Source organism: Artibeus jamaicensis, unplaced genomic scaffold, assembly GCF_021234435.1.
Source record: "Artibeus jamaicensis isolate MK-2021 breed Jamaican fruit bat unplaced genomic scaffold, CSHL_Jam_final contig_785, whole genome shotgun sequence".
In the NCBI taxonomy this organism is placed as follows: domain Eukaryota; kingdom Metazoa; phylum Chordata; class Mammalia; order Chiroptera; family Phyllostomidae; genus Artibeus; species Artibeus jamaicensis.
In genome coordinates, this window is record NW_026521970.1 from 125,900 (window position 1) to 144,008 (window position 18,109).

The 18,109-nt window shown below is 41.0% G+C and overlaps 1 long non-coding RNA gene across 3 annotated transcripts; it reads right to left on the reverse strand.

Moving 5' to 3' along the window:
• Positions 1-12,409: 12,409 nt before the first annotated feature.
• On the reverse strand, positions 12,410-16,836 carry LOC128628497 (uncharacterized). 3 transcript variants are annotated; one of them, XR_008392896.1, is made up of 5 exons: positions 16,690-16,836; positions 15,418-15,592; positions 14,555-14,619; positions 13,260-13,341; positions 12,410-12,673 (listed from the first exon to the last, which is right to left on the reverse strand). It is a non-coding gene; the product is annotated as an uncharacterized LOC128628497 (long non-coding RNA). The 3 variants fall into 3 exon arrangements; XR_008392898.1 differs by having other exon boundaries at positions 14,453-14,619; XR_008392897.1 differs by lacking the exon at positions 15,418-15,592.
• Positions 16,837-18,109: the final 1,273 nt, after the last annotated feature.

Genomic DNA, 18,109 nt, shown 5'->3' on the forward strand with positions numbered 1-18,109 from the left:
AAGCAAATTGGGCGCTTCTGGTACTGGTTTCCAGGAGGGTGGGCTTGTGTACATTCTAGGACCCTGTGGGTCTCTCCATCAAACTCTCCTGTGATGCTGGGAGCCTGTTTTGGCACCTCAACCCCCAAAAGTTTTTCTAATTGGTGCTTTGAGGCCTTATTTCCTGTTGCTGGGGCCTTGGGTTGAGAGGTTTGTCTCGCTGCCTGTTTTTTGCCTGATTTATCTGTGTGCAAATGTGTGACCGCGATTAGCCAGCACCTTGCCTGCCTTACTGGGTTTGCTGGTGTCCTCACCCGGGTATGCGACCACCACCTTTTTCTGCCTGGACCCCACTGGCCATCAACTCCATCCCTCTTACCGTTCTGGATGAATGGTTCGTTGTTGTGGACTTTGGTACAGTTCTATTTTCTGACTGTTCTGGTCATGTTTTTGTTTCTGATTCTTTGTTATCTTTAAATTTGGTTGTGGGAGGAGGTACAGTGTCTCCACCTATGCCTCCATCTTGGCCGGAAGTCCCTTAGACTTTATTTCATCTTCCTATTCTCTAGTTTTTAGTCTTAAATCTTTGGTTAAATACACTCAATGCTCTCCAACAGTACTTTTGCCAGTTTCTTACTCATCTCTAGAGGATGAAATTCATCCTCTACTAGTTTCCTTAAGATGACCTTAGATTAATAATATGCCTTGTGTCTTACAGGTTCTAAATGTTTATATAATAGAAGAACATTTTACAGATGATAAATTAAGCCATAGAGAGATAAAATAATCTGTACATGCTAACAAGAGGCACAGCCAAAATTTAAACTCAGAAGTTCAGATCCAGAGTTAAGCTCTTACTTGTTGCTTCAACCAGTTCAGATATTCAATTTTAATTACAGATGAAATATTAACATTAGGAAGAAATGGTTAATAGCAAAGCATGTACAACACAAGATGAAATTAAGAGAATAAAAAATGTATTTTTGAAAGTGTGCTGGGTTAGGCAAAAGTGGATTAGGAGGTTGGATAACTTGTGCTTAAAAGCCAAGGCCTGTAAACTCAATCTTTGATTTGAATATTGGCTCTGCTACTTATGATACCTTGGACACAGCACTGAAACCTCTCAGAGTTCCAGTTTTTACATTTGTAAGATTGGGATAAGAGTGACTACTGCATGGGATGTTGTGAGGTTTAAAGGAAATAATTTTTTATCGAGGGCCAGACTCAGTGCCTTCAACCTAAGTTAGTAAGTGTTTTAATGTGCTAACTACTTTTTAAAATTATTACTATCATAAGGTTAATCAGGAAAACTATGCATGTAGTTTAGTAAGATTATAATGAAAAAAAGAAAATATCTCAATATTCTAAGAAGTGGAAAAGAAGCCTATTTTCCTTTTATGAAATGCCATTTTCTTCCTTTTAGCCATCTGTCAAGTTCAAGTTCCAACCCTCTCATAAAAATTGCCCTAATGATCCAATCCACACTGAACTACATAACCTCCTGTTTATATTTGTCTGTATCACACTTTCAGCATTTTATAAGAAAGCATCTTATTCTATCTTAACAAAATTTTGTAACATTATACTAGTACATATTGTTAACATATTTTCCCACTGCCTTTTTACCAATAGTTTTATATGCCATCTTATCACATTAAAAACACAAATAATTTATTTTCTCAATGAGTGTTACAGTTTTTACTCTTTTTGAGATCAAAATTACCCAGCACAAGAGAGTAGGCCCACAGAAATTTGTCTTCTTCAGAATGTTCATATTTAGGGAAATTCAAATAGACTGATGAGCTAGAAAAGCTAAATTCAGGTAAAACATTTAGTTTTTTAATTCTTAACTGTTTGAAAAAAGCTTTTCCTATTTAAAGAATAGAGGCAAGTATCATTATGGGGGAAAGAGGTTTTATAAAATGTCTTTAGAATAATTTATAAAAATGAAAACAAAATAGTTGTATGTATTTTAAAAACCCAGGGGGAGCAGTGGCCAGGTAGCTCAGTTAGTTAGAGCACCATCCCCATATGCCAAGGTTGTGGGTTCAATGCCCAGTCAGGAAACATACAACAATCAACCAATGAGTGCGTAAATAGGTGGAGCAACAAATGGGTGTGTCAATATCTCTCTCTCTCTAAAATCAATCAATAAATTTTTTTTAAAAACTCAACTGAATAGTATGATAGTATCTCTAAAGAGCAAAGGTACAAGGGCTACATAATTCATGAACATTTAACATGTGACATTTACTGAAAGAAAGATAAATTTGTTAAAACAATATAGTTAAGTGGGGATTCAAATTTTTTTCTTTTATACTCCATTGTCTTTTTTTTTAATTGATTATGCTGTTACAGTTGTTCTATTCCCCCTTCATTCCCCTCCACCCTACCCCCCCATCCCCACCATTACCCCCCCTTTAGTTTATGACCATGTGTCTCAAGTCCTTTAGATTCTATATTTCCCATGCTATTCTTGCCCCCCATCTATTTTCTATCTACTGTCTATGCTACTTATTTTCTGTACCTTCTCCCCCCTTCTCCTCCTCCCACTCCCTTGTTGCTAACCCTCCTTGAGATCTTCATTTCTATGTTTCCACTCCTGATCTAGCTGTCCTCTTAGTTTGCTTTTGTTTTAGGTGTGGTTGTTAATAACTGTGAGTTTGCTGTCCTTTCACTGTTCATGTTTCTTTAACTTCTTTTTCTTAGATAATTAACATTTCATATAATAAGGGCTTGGTGATGATGAGCTCCTTGAATTTGATCTTATCTGAGAAGCACTTTATCTGTCCTTCCATTCTAAATGAAAGCTTTGCTGGATAGAGCAATCTGGGTTGTAGGTCTTTGGATTTCATGACTTGGAATACCTCTTTCCAGCCCCTTCTTGCCTGTAAGGTCTCTTTTGAGAAATCAGCTGACAGTCTGATGGGGACTCCTTTGTAGGTGACTGTCCCCTTAGCTCTTGCTGCTTCCAGGATTGTCTCCTTCATTTTAATTTTGGCTAATGTAATGATGATGTGCCTTGGTGTGTTCCTTCTTGGGTCCAACTTCTTTGGGATTCTCTGAGCTTCCTGGATTTCCTGGAAGTCTATTTCCTTTGCCAGATTGGGGAAATTCTCCTTTATTATTTGTTCAAATAAGTTTTCCACTGGTGGCTGTTCCTTTCCCCCTTCTGGTACGCCTATAATTCGGATGTTGGAGCATTTAAAGATGTCCTGGAGGTTCCTAAGACTCTCCTCATTTCTTTGAATTCTTGTTTCTACATTCTTTTCTGTTTAGCCATTATTTGCTTTCTTCTGGTCCACTCCATTGATTTGAGTCCCAGTTTCCTTTTCATTGCTATTGGTTTCCTGTGCAATTCCCTTCATTTCAATTAGTTTCGCCTTCATATATTTGTCTAATTTGTGGGTATAATCAACCAGTTCTGTGAGCATCCTGATCACCAGTGTTTTAAACTGTGCATCTGAGAGTTTTGCTATTTCTTCATCACTTAGATTTATAGGCTCTGGGGCTTTGAGATCCTCTTGAGCCATTTTTGGTCTGTTCGCGCCCTTTAAGTGTGAGGAGTGGCGCCTTGGACTCCCAGGTCGCTGGGTTGTGACGCTGTATGTGGGGGCGTGGTCAGAGCGGGGAAATGGCGGTACCCTCTGCTGTTTTGCACCACTGCGTAGGAGCAGAGCCTTAGGTGGTTCACCAGGGCCCGGCCACTCAGAGTCGCTGGGTTATGACGCTGTATGTGGAGGTGGCGTCAGAGCAGGGAAATGACGGCACCCTCCCTGCCACTTGCCACCGGGACTCGCAGGGTCCCGGTCCAATCGCCCACTCCCTCGCTTGTCTATTCCTCCCTCGCTTGTCTATTCGTGCACAAATGCGCGACTGCAGTCAACCCGCAGCCCTGCTCCCTTGCTGTTTCCCCGCGGTTGCTCGCTCGGTAGCTCACTAGGTCCAACCCTGCGCCTGGATTCCGCGCACCCGAGTTCGTCTGACCGAGTTTTCCTGTGCAACCCCACTCCACCAGCTGCTTGTTTCGCCCCTTACCGGTCAGGCTGAAGAATTTGTTGTTAACAGACTTCCGAAAAGTTCAATTTTCTGTGTTCTGGCTGTGTTTTCTGTTGCTAATATTTAGTTGTCTCTAAACTTGGTTGTATGAGAAGGCATGGATATCCACCTATGCCTCCATCTTGGCGGCAGTCTGGGATTCAAATTTTTAAAAACTCTATTTTTTGTCTTAGTACTCTATGTGCCACCTGAAGCAGATTAACCTGTACTGAACACAAGCTTCAATGCTATCAGAAAAATAAATAAATAAATCACTGTACTACGAAAATGGGTTACAAATACATGACGCGGCCTAAATTTAATTAAACAAGTGTACCATAATCTACCTAGCGTAAACATTCTCAAAACTACTAAGAATGCTATTGAAATACAGCTTCATCTGGATGTATATTTATTTCCTTCACTTAGAAAAGATCATTCAGCCCTGGCTGGTTTAGCTGAGTGGATTGAGCACAAGCATGCAGACCAAAGTATTGCCAGTTCGATTCCCAGTCAGGGCACATGTCTGGGTTGTGGGCCTGGTCCCCAGTAGAAAACATGCCAGAGGCAACCACACATTGATGTATGGTTGCCTTTCTCCCTGTCTTTCTCCTTCCCTTTCCCTTTCTCTAAAAAATAAACAAAATCTTTTTAAAAATCTAATAAAAAAAGAAGAAATTATCATTCAATGTTAAAACATTAAGGTTCAAATTAAACCATGTGTAGCGTGCTTTAACAGCTTTGTGTGTTTTTTTCAATAATATATGTAATTAGAATCCACATTATGTGGACTTCTCATTCAAGACTATTTTACATGGAACGCAATCATTCTGACAATATCAAAAGAAAGTTGTGAGGAATGTGGCTTGTTCACAGAGGCCACCTACAAGATATTATCTGTAGTACGGCAGTTAAGAGTACAGAGCTGGGAGCCAATACTCTCAGTTTAAATCCCAGCTCCACCATGTCTTACATCTGACTTCAGGTATGTAACCTTACTTATGGTGTCTTGCCTACCCACTTGGTAAAATAAGTATAACACAACTACTGATACCATAGGGTTGTGGAGAGAATTAAATGAGATATTACACAGAATGCTCAGAAGAGTGTGCGGCAGGTAGTAAATAAATGCTCTTAATTGTGACCTATTACAGAGGAACAATTTAAAATGTCAGTCCTGTGTGGCTCAGGATTGAGTGGTGGCCTATGAACTATAGCGTTGCTGGTTTGATTCCTAGTCATGGCACCTTCCTGGGTTCTGAGCCAGGTTCCCCAGTATAGGGCTCAAGAGAGGCAACCACACATTGATGTTTCTCTGTCTCTCTTCCTCCCTTCCTTCCCTTCTGTCTAAAACTATATAAATAAAATCTTTAAGAAGTATGGCTGGATGGCCCAGTTGGTTGAAGCAGCATACCTACACCAAAAGGTTGTGGGTTTGATTACCAGTCAGGGTATATAAAGCTTGATTGAGGTTTTCAGCCCTGGTTGGGGAGCATATGGGAGGCAATCAATCCATGCTTCTCTCTCAAACTGATGTTTCTTTCTCTCTCTAAAACCAACAAATATATCCTCTGGTGAGGATTAAAAGCAAAATAAAATGTTTATCCCAGTGAATATTCATGAGTACATCTACTGAAGAAAATGTATGTTCCAGACTAGAACCCATATTATTTTCATACAACATTCCACAATAACTGCATGCAGTTAAGTGGAAACTTTTTTCTCTCTGTTCATTTTTTTCTTCTTTTTTAATTTTTTTTTGAGAGAGAGAGAGAAAAACATCAATTTGTTGTTTGACTTGTTTATTCAGTCATTGCTTGATTCTTGTATGTCCTCAGGGATTGAACCCACAACCTTGGTGTACTAGGATAATGCTCTAACCAACTGAGCTACTCAGCAGAGCTCTGCTCATTTTCTAAATGATAATTTTATTAAACAATATTGAAACAAAACAGTACTATTCTCCAAAAAATGCCAATCTTATAATGCAACACAGAGAGAGGACCTACATGTCAGAAAGTAAAAAGTGTAGATGGTAATAGAATTGAAAATGTTGACTCCCAAACCAGAAATACAGTCCCTACCTCACACTGCCTTTAGTAAAGATACCCATTTTGTGTGGGCAAAACATCTCATTATGATGGGCACATTTGTTCTATGGAAATTATTTGGTTTGATCAATATTCTACGCTCATCTCACTCAACCAAAACCAAAGAAGCAACTGATCACTGACCTAGAAAGTCTCATATTTAACTGGAGTCTAATAAATATAAACTTTCTGAGCTGAAATTAAGCTATTCAAGAATGACATTTCTAAAAACAATGGAAAAAACAAGTTAATAATATCACTTCATGTGAGTTTTTAACTTAGGATTGCCAAACCTCATGAAATTATATAGAAAATCCTACATGTGTGTGCATTTTTCTGGGACAATGACCCAGTATCTTCATCAGATTCTCCAAAGAGAGCAGAATCCCAAAAGCTTAACAATCATTGCTCTTTACAGTTTACAAACTTCTTTCTATTCTTATGTTATTAGTTTCAGAAAAGACCCTACTTACATGAAATTTAGCAGTATAATTCCAAATCTCATGTAAGTTCTTACAGCCTACAAGCCTTTCCCAGAGCTGTAATTAAGGGACAATGAAAAACAAGGAACACAGGAGACTCACTAATCAAAGCAGTCAACTTTTTTAGCCAACTCTGGAACAGTTGGTATGTACAGAAAATGTTGTATACTGTAATAGAAGGAGGAATCTCTAATTATAAATTAACAGTCACAGCTGCTGACACAGACAATCACAGTTCAGTTTTCTATACTTACATAAAGCAGTTTAGAAAAATAATCTTTGTCCACAGACCATCAAAGACCTATGTAAAATTAGTTCCGTGAGCAAACAGAAAAGTTTAAAATATCCACAAGCCCAGGCAATACTTTGATATATTTTGCACCTGCCCCATAATTTAACACCTTATGATTTATTAGCAAAAATTTACAGCATTCATGAGACTTCTTCCGAGGTATCGGCTGCGATTGGTGACCACTGCCCATAAAATAACCCAATACTGGATGAATGACAGTAGTCTTCAGTTAAAACCCGCCAACCTTTCATTCTGGCAACAGTTAAAACACAAACAAAAATTCTAACCAAACCAAAGGAATCCTGAGGTTTGTTTCCTTCCCTCACCCTTGGGGACAGCACCTCTTTGTGCACAAGGGTTTGAAGGTAAAAACCATGTGACAATTGGGCTACAAGGACCTTAACTGCAGGGACAGTAACTTGTGATCAAGTTTTTAAAACTTAGTTGGTTCTGCAACATTGTGTCTTGGTAACTTTAAATCCATATGATCTGGCCACACCCTAGGGCTGTTGATTCCTTACTCCAAAGAGGCATTATGGGTAAGGTGTCCCATTAATATCCTGTGGTATAATTTGAGCTCTGTTAGCATTTGCCCCAGTTACTAAAACTATATTAAATGGTTTAATGACAGCCTGGCATCTAATTAGTGTGTTTCCCGGATGTTGTTCCTAGATTAGGGGGACAGTATTTCCAGTGAAGAAAGTACAACCGGAGGAAAATTACTTGCTGAAGTACCAGAACCTGCATTCAACAAGTCCTTGAAACTTCTAGACCAGTTCTTTTTACTAGAGACTAGTCAACGGTCTCTTTCCTAACACCCCAAGTGCCTTCATTGGAAGGAATGTTTCTCTTTCTTGTACAGAGAGTAAATTATGGCTCTTTATGTCAGAAATGTCCAAATGTGTAGAGAATTTTTTAGTTCATTTGAGTCAAACTTGATGACTTATGCCCAGGAGCAAGATCTCAAATGCTCCAGAGAATAAGTATGGCAACTTTTAAAAAATGTATTTCAAATTAAAAAGTGAACAGAAGAAAATAAGTAGAAGAAAAAAAACTGAGAAAATAAGGAGGGGTGGGTGGTGGTGGATTACAGGACAGTTAGCATTACGTGCTTTCTTGAAAGTGGTTAAGGCTTATTTGGTTGTTTTTATTGTTCAAGTAGTTTCCTGCCTTTTCCCCCCACCCCAATCCAACCCCCGCTTATTTGTTTTTAAAGTACTTACCCAAGGACATGCTTACAGAGTTTAGGGAGAAGAGAAGGGAGACACGGAGAGAAACATCCATGGGGAGAGTTGCCAGGGACAGAATCCACTTAAGGGACATTGCTCCAAAGAATGCACATGGGCCAGAACTGGATAAGGCTCATTACAAGGGTGTGTTAACCATGCTCTGACCAGGGTGGCTCAGTTGGTTGGGTGAACTCCTGCAGAACAAAAGGTTGCCTGCTCAGTCAGTGAACTGGCTGAGCCAAGTTCCTGTGCCATGACCCCAAGGGCAATAGGAAGTTAGAGTGCAGACACAGCAGCTTCAATCTCTCCTCACCAGGTAAGATGGATCCCGAGCACACCACATGCTGGCCTCCCTGTGAAGCCAAGACCTCTCTGTGGTTCCTAGGTGACCTTGAAGCCAACATAGCCGGCTAAGTCATGTAGGAAGAGCAACACTTGAGTGCTGACATCCTGTGTAATCTGTGATCACCCAGGGAAGGGATAGAGAAAGAAGGCTGACTCTTCAACTTGAAGTGACTGAGACCAAGATCAATGCCTTCAAGGTGAAGTATCCAGGTAACCTGGATGAACGACTGAGGCAGTTACTGAGAGCCTGGAACAGCAAGAGGAAGGAAGCCCAGGGACTGGAGGCTGAACCTGGTGGCAGACCTCATGGGAGACCAGCCCAGGCCCTCCAGGGCAAACATGAAGTGTTAGCTGCGCTGTGCCTGGTATTATGGAACTGAGATGCACACACCTCTGCAGCTCCTCATGATCCAGCTGCTCTTCTCTGGGGGACTGAGGATGTCTGCACCGTCTGAACTTTGGCTACCACCACTGAGGATGACCAAGTGCATTCCATGTGCCAATGCTATTAAAACCTAGCAGTGAGCCAAGATGAGGGACCCAAGCATTGGCAGAGCCAGACTGGCTTCTCCATTAAAGGTGTCATTTATAGAGGTCTTAGTCTGCACCAGGCAGGGCTTTGAGCACTATACAGATACTTCCACGTAAGGGAGATAGACTCTGGCGTGCCCATTAAATGGGTTCCTTCAGGAAGATTTGGAACCTTGTCCAATGCATAGAAAAAACGTCAAGTTAGTGGTTATTACTGTTGTGATTCTACAGGTGAGCAAATGAGCACAGAGCTAAGGAGCTGAAGGCAAATTGGGATAGAAAGAGGAGTCGTGTGGCTCCAGAGCCCACACGTGAAACCACTGGGTCATTCTGCCACCCCTAGGCCTTGAGGCCCTCAGTGTAGATCTGTAAAGCAGGGCAGGTCACGTGGGTGCGATCCACCCTGACCTACACTTAGGAAGCCTACTGCGCCCATTCTCCAGCCCTTGGCCCTTGAGTGAATGGAGTCTCCTGAGGTTTGCAAAGCAGGGACAGTATGTTTGTGGACTGACTGAGGTGATGCCTAAGTGCTCAAAGTGACTGGCTCAGTCACCACTCTAGAAATGTTAGTTCGTAGAAGTATGATTCCTGTGATCCCAATTTGTTACTCTTTTGTGTTAAAGTCACTCTTTCTGATCATGGAATTAGCAAGATAGCTGGATCCTGTAGTTTTAAAAAGTAATCTTTCTTCCTGTTTCTCAGGTCATCCTATTAAAGCAGATGGCTTTACACTTCAAAAATAACCGTATGATCCAACTACATGCTCCTCTTACATACGTACAACTACAAACTGCAAATCTCCCCATCCCCACCCACTTTTGTAGGGCCCTATGAGCTAAGAGTACTGTAAACACAAAAATTTCTATGGGCAAAACTATTTCACGATGAGAATATTATATGAAACTCAACCTTCAGTGTACATAAAGTTTTAAGTAACTCTTTAATAAGGCCCTCAACTACACCCTCATATCAGGTGTAGTTGAGGGCCTGTAAGGGGAGCTTAGGCCCTACCACTGGTCCATCTCCCCCAACAGGAAGAGGCACTTTCTACCTTCAACAGGAAGATGTCTTACTCTGCTACTCTGGCAGGAAGTACTAGATCTTTCCCCAACAACCAGCCAAACTCAGTGCACTGCAAACTGTTTGCTCCAATCAACTGGTTACAATAACCCCTCTGAAATACCCACCCTATCACGCTTGTTCTTCACCTTTGTTCTCTGGATTTGCACTTGGTTCACCACTGGACCAAATGTCTCAAACTGAAATTTGTTGTCCCAGAATAAACTCACTTTGTTGGAGAAATATTCCTTGAGGTGAAGAGAACACAGCCATGCTCCATGGCCTATGACCGCTTCTGGGCCATCAGGACAAAGTAGGGTAGCTGCAAGAGACTCACAAAACCTAAAGTACGTACTGTATGGCCCATTACAGGAAAAGTTTGTCAAATCCTGTTCTATTAGGATTCAGCCTACAATCGGATTAACACCCTAAGTAAAAAAACGAGACATGTAAATATTATAAATTATTTCAAAGCTTGATATAGTAGGATAAAAAGGCAACTTGAAAACCGTCAACTATAATTGGTTCCAGTAAGGCTCAAATATACCCATTTCTAGACTTGATGTATTTATATTTGGTGAAATGTAAAGACTCCAAAGTCAAAGTTGTGGAAAGCAATCTTAATCTATGATTACTGTGACCTTACATCAAAACAGTAAGCTCTCTTGATGTTGGTTATAAATGTTAAAAAAAAAAGTAAAATATTTAAGACATTCAACATTGAGAATTATAGTGTTTTATTTTCTTTATGAGTTCCCTTTCTATGCCGTGGCAGGTTTGGACCAGCTTCTGAAGTTTTATTTGTGCTTTCAATGGCAGAAAAATCGCAGAGTTCCTTTAGTGAGCTTTCTCATCTGCATCACTTCCTCTGAGACGCATTCATCTTTCACGCCACAACCCCTTTCCTCACTTAGTTCCTCTGGCTGCATACCCAGCACTACTTCTTCAATGGAGGCAGTGTCAATTTCCCAGACTCATCTACTATTTCTAGAACTCCATTTACATTCCATCCACATCCTGTAGTTTTCACACTTGTCTTGTCCGACTATGAGGAGTCAACACTGTCTGTAACTCTTGGAGTCTGGGTGCAAATCTCACAGTAGCATCCTTAACCTGAGCTTGCAGTTTCACCAGATGGTTTAAGGTTAATCAATTCATGCAGGATTCTGAAACGATGCAACCAGCCTCTTTGCTGGAAATAGAATGTTCTTGTTGTCTCCTTGTAATTACCTTCCCCTTCAGTGCAGCACTAAGATACCTTGGCCTGAATGCTAGTGAAACTGACTGGGATTTGTTTCTCATTACAGTCCTCAACCTAAAGTAGAAGAAAATGCTCCAACTGAAACATAAGCAGCTTTCTCTTCCTACTGCAACTTAAACTAAAAGAGGTTGCAGCAACTTTACCTTAGTTTTTACATTCATGGGGCTTTTAAAATATGGTTTGTACTGGAGCTTCACGTAGGCCTAGGTCTTCTCACCTTGTCTTTGCTTTGCTATCACCATTTTCGAATCTAACCACATTCAATTTCACTTGTGTTATCGCTTTTTGCTTCCTTACTGCTGTCCGCATTCTGGACCAATTCCCTCTTTTGATTATCAACTTTTGTAAAATGTCATACAGGTTTATCACAGGAAGACAAGAAAGCAATACAACTATTCTTTACTGCTGTGTGGAAATTAACTCACCACCAACAAACTTAGAAAGAAGTGATGTAACTGGTTGCTAATCATGATGCACATCTTTTATTTGCAAAATGGTTTATGGACTAAAGAGCGAGCTGCAAAGTTTATGTAACAATTCAGTTAGTAACTGGTAACTGAATTTCAACCACGGTGGGGGCTGGTGTTACTTAGCTGTGAAAAATGCATGTTGGAATGGTGCAAAGTAAGAACTACATGCATCTAAAAAGAAAACCTTGTATTAGTTCACAGTCAATCTTTAATTAAATTTAGGTAACTACTAGCCAGTCCTAATCCTAGTTACATAAAACTTGGAGCTTCTCAACGGAACTCTATTTCTCAAAGGAATGCTAGTTCCAAGACTCTGAATTACTCTTTGGAGCTAGAAGAATGTTCACACAATTTTCCCAATTAGGATTTGTAGACAATCTAAAAATCTATTTTTTTTTGACAACTTAGGCCCCCTTTGCTCATTTTAATGATCTTGAGTTCTGCAAAAACTACTGTTGTCCAGATTAGAAAACTTTACAATCATCACAAGGCACAAGACCATGTGTACTTACTTACAGCTTGTTCCACAGCAACCAGTACAATGCTGACTGATGTAAAAGAGGAGCGTCCATCACATTAATGTTGTTTTAGTTTTGACTTTATCTTAGCCAAAAAGGCTGAAACAGCAATCAGTTTTGTTTTTGAATTCATTTATTTAGTAAATCTTTTCATTCAGGGCCATAAACAAAGTTTACATCGACCTTTAAAAGAAAATTAACTTGCCCTGGCTGGTATGGCTTGGTGGGTGGAGCGCTGGCCTGCAAACTGAAGGCTTGCTGGTTCAATTGCAGGTCAAGAGGTATGCCTGGATTGTGGGCCGGGACCCCACTAGGGGGCGTGTGAGTGGCAACCAGTTGATGTATCTCCCATGCATACAACGATGTTTCTCTCCTCTCTCTAAATGAAGAGCAAGGGCCAGAGAAAAAGGGAAATAGAGAAAGAGAGAGAATGAGAATGAATGAATGAATGAAATTAACATTGACTATTTATGAAATTTCCCCTCTTTATATTTCTCATATTTGAGAAACCCCTCAGACAATATGCCTAATTAATGACAAATTAACCTAGTATTAGTTTCAAGACTCCCAGCTTGCAACCATCTCTGCCTGACTTGAACAGAGCTCAAGTCATATAGGATGATCACCCACTGGTACATCAAAGAGTACTTATAAAATGTCTAGTAGTTCAGCAAATGTAAACCCCAGAACATTTGATCTCTGAGAATTTCAGGGGCTGAAAAGATGTCATTATTTTTAAGAAAAGATGACTACTGTTAAAAGGTCTGCCCCCCCACCCCCAACCAATGGCCTGTTCTTAAACTACTGATTCAGAAAAATTATACTATCCTTGAAATCATATTTACTTTTGAAAGCTGAATGAAGGAAAAAACTGCTAATTGAATACAATATCAAAATTCTGCTCATGTCAATTTTTTGCTCAGTTTTTAAAATGTTTTATCCAAACTAATTTACAAACTTCTTACCTTATTAAATAAATTCTTTGATTTCTTGATCATATAAAGCATACAGACGTTTTCTTAAGAAAAACATCCTGCAACTTTATTCCTAAATGAAAACAAATTTACAGGTAAAACAACATACAAAAACTAATACCGATTATGACCCTCACACTTTCCATTTTCCATTATGTCCTCATCCACATACATTAATCACAACAAGTCATGATGTGAACAGCAGTGGTAAAAGTTTAATCATTGGACATTTACGCTTTCTTATTTTTAACTTATGCTCTAGTCATAATGTTTTCAGTGCTTAGCCATTAAAAAAATACATAATACATGCACATTTCTGTACATTTCAATTCTCTCAGGTAGAAGAGATGAGAGCCCCAATTTTACTGATCAGAAAAAGCCCACAACAAATATAATCTCAAATATATCATCTATCTACTTTGCACACCTTGTGTTATGGAAATTTACAGGCATACTCTCACCATCAGACCTGAGATGGAAAGGCTAATCATACTTCAGTATATTCCAAACTGGTTATGCCTTGCTTTATGTGTAATGCCTTTGTTACTAGACAAGGTTTCCAATGATCAAAAGTTTTAAAGCTTTCAGAAGAAAAAGACAAGAGGATCCTAACTACTGTGGTTCAACCTGGTTGGGAACCCTCTGCAAAGCAAAGGGTCGCCTATTCGATTCCCGGTCAGGGAACATACCCAGACTGCAGGTTCAATCCCTGCTGAGTCCATGTATGGGAGGAACACACTGTCATTTCTGTCTCCCCCGCCCCAAATCACTAAACATATCCTCCAGTGGGGATTAAAAAAACAAAAACTGAGACATGCCAAGTGAGACAGTTTGGAAGTAGATGTCCCCCTCTACCCACCATAAGTGTTTGTTACTTTAAACTACTAAGTTTTGGGTAATTTATTACATAGTGGTATATAAGTAATACAGAGGGCCCCAATCCATATCCAAAAAGTAAAATGTACAACTTATGAATTAGCTGAAAAGGTCTAAAATTCAGAATTGCCTTTATCTTTGGTCAACAATAATTTCAAAACTCCACAGCTTTCTGAAGAAAAAATAATAATAAAAATTAAAAATCGCACAACAACCCAGAGATTTAAGGGGATGAAAACCTCAGCAAGAATGTAAATCAGTTACTAGAAATATACTTCATTATATCAGGAAAACAAAATAGATTTTACCTTTATAAATCCATTTTCTTTTAGTTGGACAATCCTTCGTTTCCAACTCATCATTATTGTGCCAGAAGTACTTTCTACATTTAAGACAGAAAGATACACTACCTCTTTTTCCTATTTCCAGTCATTTTCCAAGACCCAGGAATCCTTTTCTGACATCTCTAAGATTCCTGAAAAGAGATGTTTTCTTTTAAATTACTTTGTGTAACAACCAATGCCTTTTGCAAATAATATATTTAAAATAGCTTATATATCCTCATTAACATGTTCAGTAATCACAACAGTTCATTATGTGAACAGCAGTGAAAAGGTTTAATCACTGGATATGAATTTATTGGAGGAAGCAAAGATATAATCAAATAATCAAAATGAGAACCTCAGTGTCCTTAGCAAAACAATAAAAACTAGTAACAAAAATCACACAAAAGTGATAAACAAATATAAATACAACTCGACTAAGAAAAATTCCATTTATAACCAAGTACAAACTTCTCTATCCACAAGTACACCAACAATACCTATGGCAGTGACCCCTTGTGGCTTCCCTGGATTAGTTAGTGACTTTCGGTTAAGCAGTCTACATTTGAGTAAATCTGTTCTGCAGTAATACAAAGAATGCACCAGAATAATGTGACAGCCACTCTTTCATCTTTCCTAAGAGAACCTCAACACCTGGAATCCAATTGAGCAGAAAAAAGAGCCCTCTTTTCTCTGTACTCTGAGGCGAACTGGCAGCACCTTTACTTTCACTCTATCTTTAAAAAACTGAAAACTCAGCGCCCCCATTCCTGGTACCCTCCCCAGCCCCACCCACCTCCACCTAGGTTCTCAGCAGGTTCCATACTTCTGAAGCCATTTGAAAAGAAGCCCTTTTGCCCACAGTTCCACTTCCATCGGTAAAATCTAGCCCCACCAGCCTTCCTGTTTTAATACACCTACACCCCATGGTGCTATCCATTTAAAGTTACCTTTGATGGGGTAGGAGGGCATTAAGACTACTTCGTGCTGATCACTGCTTATTTTCAAGATTATCAAATTGCACAGGGTTTCCCCACAAGCCCTGGTTCTTTCAAATGCATAACTGGTTGGACAGGAGGTTTTTTCAGGAACACATATGACACTCATCTATCTGCGTACCAGGGCCTGAAAAGACAAATTCACCTTAGATACTGTCTCTGCACTCAAGGAGCATCTTCTAGCAGGTTCCTTACAAACTCTGAGTCCTTAAAATTAGGGCAACCACCACAATGAGCCCCCACTTCACACCTACGAGACTGTGGAGAAAATGGAACTCTCATCCACTGTGAATGGCAATGTAAAGTGGTGCAGCCACTTTGGAAAAACAGTTCAGCTAGCTTTCCTCAAGAGGTTGGTTGGACATGAGGAGTTAGCATATTCCCCAGCAATTCCACCCTTAGGAATAGACTCATAAGAAAAGCAGGTTCAGCCCTGGCTGGCCTGACTCAGTGGATTGAGTGCTGCCCTGGGAACAGAAAGGGGGTTACATTCCCTGTCAGAGCACATGCCTGGGTTGTGGGCCAGGTCCCCAGCTAGGGGCCTGCGAGCAACTGACTGGTGTCTCTCTCACACACACAGGAGTCTCTCCCACTTTCTATCTCCCTTCCCTGCTCTCCAAAAAATAAACAAATAACATCTCTATAAATCAATCAATCAATCCAGGTCCTACCCTTTGCACGCCAAGCATGCTCATTCTGCATGGACCAATTTTCCCCAAATGTGACTGTTAAGAAAGCTATATAACCAACAGCTCTATGAGTTTCAGTCAAATAAAATATAAGCATATTATAGTAGAAAGTAGATGTAATAAATAATACCTTGAGCTGAGTCTTTTTGACTAGAATTTGGACAAAGTAACAAAAAGGGGAAAAAGAAACAATATTGCTTGGACATGCTGGAATTCTTCTTGCGAGTCTTGCAAGCAAGAGAAGGAAACGAAGAAGTTACAAACATTCTGGTAAGCAGGAAATAAATAAGCCACTTAATATGCTAAGGAGCTCTTCCAAGAAGCAAAATAGAAATTATGCCCTAACTAGCCCCATTTTGTTTTTCTATGAAAACTGCAATTTCATACCGTAAACATACAGCATCGTCCTAAGATATTCCCACTCCTGAAAGCTTTCTATGCTGCCCCACACCTTAAACAAAACCCTTCTCTACAGCCCCTCTTAAGACTGCTATTGACGAGTCCCCACTAGACCCTGAGCTTACCAAAACCTCACCTTATTTCCTTAATTGCCACATTGTTGCAAAGGGTCTTACAAGAAAACTGTCCGTTGAATTGAAAGTCGACGTCTTCTCCTATTAGACTCATTTATGCTCCTTTGGGGTCACACACCTACGCCCGACCATACCAACAGCTCCATTACCTATGCATTAGGAAACGACCAAGTAAAACGCAAATACATACACACACACGGTGTGTGTGTCTGTGTGTGTCCCTCTTAGTAAATTTACTTTTGGCCCAAATTTGTCTTCAATATTTCTAGGACACACGCGTTTATCCCCTCTTTCCATCAAGTCCTCCATTCCCTTTTGGAGCTCGCGGCCAGAGACCCGTCGCTTGCCCCGGAACTCGCCTCAGCGTTCGTCCTGCCGCTCCGCTTCGCATCCTCAGGCGTGGCCTCACAAGAACAGCGATGGCAGTGGATTTAACCACGGGGAGCGAAAACAGCGCAGAACAAGTCGATTACAACAAAACCCCCTCACCAACCCGGAACAGAGAGAGAGGCTCCCTGAAGTGCTCGACTTAGTGCAGTCCCCCGCCTTTCCAATTGGCTGCTGACACGTGACGCGGCCCGTCACCGCTCACGGCGTCTGGCGTCTGGCGTCTGGCGCGGTGACCACCGGAAGGAAGGATAAGAGCCCTGCGCCAAACTAGGAGCCCGCCTTGCGGACCAACGAGCGGCGCTGGCGGGGCGGGCGGAGTAAAATTTACTGTGATTCACGGTAGCCGGGAACTTCGACAGTGCAGCTCTTTGTACGAGAGGACCCGAGTTTGCTCGGCAGTGGGCTGCAGCACTCAGCACACCGTGCTAGGCCGCCAGCGCGGATACTGCTTTTCACCAGTGCGCAAGAGCAGCCCCCGAGCTACGTGAAAACCCAGCACGGCCAGGCCGGTGGGAGGCCAGAGAGGGGGGCGGGGCCGGGCTGAGCGGGGGAGGGGGGGTTGGCTCGGTGGACGTGACGTGCTTGAGCTGCGTAAAGTGAGACCGGGGAAGGAAACAGGCCGACCTGAAGGTTTCAAGTCGTTGGAGGTTTTCCCGCTCAGTGATTGCCTCCAAATTTCTCATACTTTCTTATTGCCTGCCGCTTCCATGACTTTGAACGACAGTTACTCGGAAGGAATTCTGCTTCCTTCCTTATGATTTAACACGGAGAAACGGCAAAAGAGGGAAATTTGGGAGAACTGTTGAAGGCGTGCGCTTCCATTTAGAGTGTGTGGGTTGCTCTTGAGCATGAGTACAGATCAGATTTCACACCCCCGAGTTTGATGAGGCCGGTCGCATTCTGGCAGGATCTGGTCATTGGCTAGGAAGTTTCCTTTAGCTCTAGAGGAGGGCAGATCTTAAGCCCAAGCTAATTTGAACCCATATTTATAGTCCAGGCTGGTAGGTTGGTCATTAAAATCAATGTTCAAAG